The following is a 6,167-nucleotide window of genomic DNA, read 5'->3' as shown; positions in this document are numbered from 1 at the left end:
GGGTACCGCATCCCTGGCTCCGGCCTGGTGGAATGCTCTGCCTATCAGGGTCCTGGGGGACCTGAGAGTTCTGCAGGGCCTGTAAGACAGAGCTATTCCACCAGGCCTGTAACTGAGGACAGCCGCAGGTGAGATGAATGTTGGCCTCCCTACCCCCCACACCCTTTTATTTTATAATAGACTTACTGGGGGTGGATGGCTGACCCAGTTTCAAGCTGGTTTGTTTTGGGTTTGACAACTTTTGCTACAGTAGGCACTATATGCATATGGCGACCATCTTTTTTAATAATTGAGGAATGGTTTTATATGTTTCATTGTTAAGGTTGTAAATTTTAATGTTGTCACCCACCCTGAGCCCGGCCTGGCCAGGGGAGGGCGGGTTAGAAGTATGGAAAATAAATAAATGAATATAGGTTAAAAAAACCAACCAGATCATGGAGTTGGGTGTATACACAGTGTGTATGTGTTAAATGCCATCAAGTTGCCTCCAACTCATGGCAACCCTATGAATCAATGTCTGTGTCATACAATACAATTATAAAAACAATTTCCTGATAGTCCCACTGAATAGACCTGAGTAGGATTCTGCATAGACTTGCTTAGGATTGCTCCTGTCATTTTATCAGGGCCAGTTTTCTGTGTAGATGCTGCATGTAGAAGCCACATGGAGATTCTTCAGAGTGAACAAAATTGCTCATTGTGGTTACTATAGAGTCACGTGACTATTGCATGGTAACACTCCTGGTATCTTCCACTTGGGACCTTCTGCATACAAACTGATCATAAAGTGAATATAAAGCAAGCACACTCACAGTGCAACTCTAGCCAGAAGTATACTCTTTTAAACCCATTGACTTGAAGTGAATTAACAGTGCAGTCCTGAGAATGTTTTCTCAGAAGTCCCATTGAGCCCAGTGGTTTTCATTTCTTTGTGTGCTTAGGAGTGTGATCTTAAACAGAGTTACACTTTGCAGTCCTAACCAGGCACACTCTTCTAAACCCACTTACTTTAATGGGTTTAGAAAGGTGTAACTGTTTAGGATTGCACAAACACACAAAATACTAAACATTTTGAATAAACATTCTCAGGACTGCACTAATTCGCTTTTGAGTAAATCTCATTTTTAATGCCTAACACTAACTCTAGTAATTATTGAATGGTAAATTTATCATTTGACAAGCATTAGCCTGTCATGTCATTAGAGGATTTTTTTTTGCCATCAAGTCACAACTGATTCATGACGACCCCATAGGATTTTAAAGGCAAGAGACCTTCAGAGGTGGTTTGCCATTGCCTGCCTCTGTGTCACCCTGGTATTCCTTGGAGGTCTCCCATCACGGTTAGAATAATCTAATATTTTGGAAAACTTAATTTTTTAATGGGACTATGGATATTACTTGATCTAATCCCATATTTACACTTTCTATTAATTTTATATTAGATATTGATTTAATTGTTAGATAGGATAAGAATATGTTAATTAAAATAGCATTGGGGTTAGCTCTGTTAGCAAAAGTGTATACAATTTATTTTAAGATAGAAGAGAGTGGGGGGGGAAGTCAACTTGCGATTAATTTAGTAATATTATAGAATTTTTAGCATTATTAGTTTTTGTTAATATTGGATACTATGCTTATATGTTGATATATTAAAATGAGAAATATATATATATATATATATATATTTTAAAAGTATAATCTTATACAAGACTTCTGCACCACTCAGGACTGCAAACTGCACAGATTAATGCCTAACGTCTGTCTACCCTACATTCGATTAAAGATGCAGGAGCACTACAAGAAAAAAAATATATTGGCAGCTCTACCTCTATCAGAGAAAGGAAGTAAAGCAATTGCCCGCGTAGGTGAGTTTCAGTGTGAAAATCATCAGAAGATGAAAGCGCCAAAAGCCCCTCCCCCGCCTCGGGTCGTGCGAGTGAGGTTTTAAAAAACAGGGCACCACTGGCCTCCTTTGTGCAAGCGCGTCCCCCCGGCCACTGGCTGTTCCTGCACTTTGCCCGAGGGAGGCGCGCACAATGTGCACCGCGCGCCAGCCGCCTGCACGCCCCAGCAGGCAGTCTGCGTGGAAGCTCGCTCGCTTCTTGCGCTGCCATGGACCTCGCCCGCATTTTGCACCTGGTGGTCGTCTTTTGCCTGACGTGGACGCTGCTCAAAAGCATCCAGCTGTACCGGCAAAGACAGGCGCTTCGGAAAACCATGAGCAGTTTCCCGGGCCCTCCCGCCCATTGGCTATACGGCCACATACGCGAGGTAGGTACCATATACCGCCATGAGACTGAAGCGTTCATTCAACAGGGACAGAAACATCCCTCTAGCGGTGGCGGAGTGCTTGTTTCAAGGCTAGGTAAATGAATGCAGCGGTTCTTGCAATTTACAGCGTATATAGTTAATCCTGTAAGCATTACAAAAAGCAAATGGGATGGATTGGCCAGTTTAGCAATGTATTGGACCGCCAGCTGATTTTCAAAATTCCGGGAACCAGAATTTCGCTTCCATAAAACTATTGTTACTGCTTAACTGTGTAGGTACATGATCAGGTCACACTGCTCCCCCAGTCTTCAGCTTTGCAGAATAAATTGGAACATAAACAATATTAATTTGACAGTGGGTAGCCGTGTTAATCTGTCTGCAGTAGTAGAAATGGGCAAGAGTCCAGTAGCACCTTAAAGACTAACAAAAATATTTTCTGGTAGGGTACAGCGTGGCTCACGAAAGCTCATACTCTACCAGAAAATATTTTTGTTAGTCTTTAAGGTGCTACTGGACTCTTGCCCTTTCCTAATATTAATTTGAGATTGCAAATAGTTAGCTGTTGCTGAGGGAAGTTAAGTTATGTGGACATTTCACAATCAAGCAATACAGGACAAAATAAAGCCGTCTCCCAGGTAATGTGTATGCTGTATGTGACTGAAATTATGCGTATCCAAATGCTGTTTTCAGTGTTATTCTCTTTCCATGTTGTAATTTATTGTTAAATTTAAATTGGGGGTGGGTGGGTGAGTGCTTCTTTTAGAGACGCTGGCTGCAGCCCTGCCCATAGTTACATATTTATGTGGAAAATGTATAGGCCACTGTATCAGAGACCTGCTCAAGGTGGCTAGCAAACACATATTAAATATCTCATCCAACTTAAATCAATAAGATTTTTTCACCTAAATAAAAACTACCTGGTTGCACCAAAAATACACTTTTTTGTTTTTGTTTGAGGTCATATATGTTAAGGACAATTCCACGTTTTATTGGGTCATTACTAAAGCAATTTGAAATTTTAAGAGGAGACTGGCCATTGCCATTGATGAGGAATACACGTATATTGAATAAATTATTTCTTTTTAAAAGTCAAGCATCATTTCTCCATCACTGCACTAATACAATGTCACTTCCATTGTGAACCCAGAAGTGATATCACTGTATCAGAGTGACCCTTTAGGATTCACCTGAAATTCTAGGGTAAAACCATTCTATAGTAAAACCATAGAATTTTGGGTGAATCCTGGAGTATTGCCCCAATGCTGCAATTCACTTTCAGGTTCATGCCAGAAGTGATGTCACAGAGTCACTGTGCTATAGGACCCCCCCCCCCATTTTGCTCCTGCTACTCTACCAAGCAGCAGTGGCAGTCTGGGAGGGTGGAGCAGGATATCTACCGCCAAAGTGTGAAACCTGATCTACCTATTTTCCCCTGTATCCCCTCTTCCACTATTTCTTCTTTCCCTTCCCCAGCAGTCCCCATAGTCTCTTCCCTTTTCCTACTTCCTTCTTTTCTGCTCAGCCACCCACCAACCTACCTCTTGCTATTACAACTGATCTTCAGCTGATAGAGTTCACCTGGAGTAAATGGGCACTTTGGCAATTTGGCCCTATGGCATTGAAGTCCCTCCCCAAACCCCTCTCTCCTCAGGCTCCACCCCAAAAATCTCCAGGTATTTCCCAACCCGGAGCTGACAACCCTATCCCCAAGAAAGATCCAGCCAATTTACAAAATGTGTACAGTGACCAAGATTAAGTTAATTCATGCCATCATATTCCCTATTACTATGTATGGGTGTGAAAGCTGAACATTGAAGAAAGCTGATAGGAAGAAAGTAGATTCCTTTGAAATGTGTTGGAGGAGAGAGTTACAGATACCGTGGACTGCCAAAAAAACAAATCAAGCCTGAACTGACCCTAGAAGCTAAAATGACTAAACTGAGGCTATTGTATTTTGGTCACATTATGAGAAGACAAGAGTCACTAAAAAGGACAGTCACACTAGGAAAAGTTGAGGGCAGCAGGAAAAGAGGAGGGCCCAACAAGAGATGGATTGACTCAATAAAGGAAGCCATAGCCCTCAGTTTGCAAAATCTGATCAAGGCTGTCAAAGATAAGACATTTTGGAGGACATTGATTCATAGGGTCGCCATGAGTTGGAAGTGACTTGACGGCACTTAACTCACACACACGTACATGGACCACCAGGCCTAAGATGTGTAGTAGCCATCATGCTAGAATCATGCAGTAGCCGTTGGGGCCAGCTAGACCTCCTTCATCAGGAATTATGACTGCAGTGGGAGTGGGAACTTTTCCAGGGTTGTTTTGGCCTCCCAGTACACCCCACCCCAATTGGTTTGCTTTGTAGAAACCAAGTCTTGGAAGGCCCAGCAATAGGGTTGACGGGTCCCTCTTTGCCACCTGCGGGAGGTTTTGGGGGTGGAGCCTGAGGAGTGAGGGGTTTTGGGAGGGGAGGGACTCCAATGCCATGGAGCCCAATGGCCAAAGCAGCCATTTTCTCCAGGTGAACAAATCTCTATCAGCTGGAGATCAGTTGTAATAGCAGGAGATCTCCAGCTACTACCCGGAGGTTGGCAACCCTACCCAGCTATATTGTTGTAGTTTTCTAGCACCCCCTACAATGGCTACTGAGAACTCAGTGGGCATTCTTTTCTGAAAGCTATAGGTAGCTGAAGATAGGTAGAGTTGTGGATTTGGCTAAGATTATCAGTACTCTGGTCCCAATCAATTTAAGGTTTGAAAGATAACAACCAGCAATTTGAATTACCCATGGAACTGAATAGGCAGTCTGTCCAGGTCTCTGAAAACTAGTGAGATAAATTCCATGTAATTAATGCCAGTTAGTAATCTATGTGCCTCATTTAGTACCAATTAAAACTTCTAGACTGCCTTCAGCGGTACCTCCACATAACATTACTGTAATCTGGGGCTGGCAGCCTTCAGGTGGTAGATGGAGATCTCCCGCTATTACAACTGATCTCCAGGTGACAGAGATCAGTTCACCTGGAGAAAACGGCTGCTTTGGAAGGCGGACTCTATGGCATGATACCCCGTAGATGTTCCTCCCAAAACCTCACCCTCCTCAGGCTGTACATCCAAAATCTCCAGGTATTTCCCAACCTGGAGCTGGAAACCCTGTTGTCATCTAATCAGAGTACAAATAATCTTGGCCAAATCCCATCTCACTTAAGAAAGTTGGTAAACCAACCCCCCCCCCAAACAAGAAAAATCCCCAGCAAAATCATAAAATATCTGTATAAAAACAGACAGATGTCTTTGATAAAGCAAAAGAACGCTCCAGTCCTCTACCTCCTAAAAAAGTCTGATGTGTGCCCTACAAGCACAGCATATAGGTGTCAAGAACAAAAAATAATACACAATATTGCAAAATTTTGATCATATATAAATGTAACACCTATATATTGTTTTTTAAAAATGAAAAATTGTATATCATAAGAGAGCCAAAATTGTACTATATGTATACCACAAAAGAGCCAAATGGGGTTTGGCAACTAGCATTCTTCAAAAGCACATATTATCAAAACGTTGTAAATATTGTCATGAACACACCACAATATGTAGGTAAAATCATTGTATAAATAGTTCTGATCAGATACAATAAATGTCTCAAGATTAACTAATCAACTCCTCATAACATATAATTCACAGTGGGAATCAACAGATCCTTGTGGTAATCTCATCTGAGTTACAAGGACAGTACTTATAAGCATATGTAGGTGCTGGATGCAGTCATCCGCAGATGTTCTCTTCTGTGTTTATCAGTCATTAGTAGTAAAGTTTATCTTGTCCAGCACAGAAAGTATGTTATCGATTGTCTCCTTCACCTCCACTCACTCTTGTACTATTGCAGCTTT

Source organism: Euleptes europaea, chromosome 2 (assembly GCF_029931775.1).
Source record: "Euleptes europaea isolate rEulEur1 chromosome 2, rEulEur1.hap1, whole genome shotgun sequence".
In the NCBI taxonomy this organism is placed as follows: domain Eukaryota; kingdom Metazoa; phylum Chordata; class Lepidosauria; order Squamata; family Sphaerodactylidae; genus Euleptes; species Euleptes europaea.
This window is presented reverse-complemented; position numbering follows the sequence as displayed.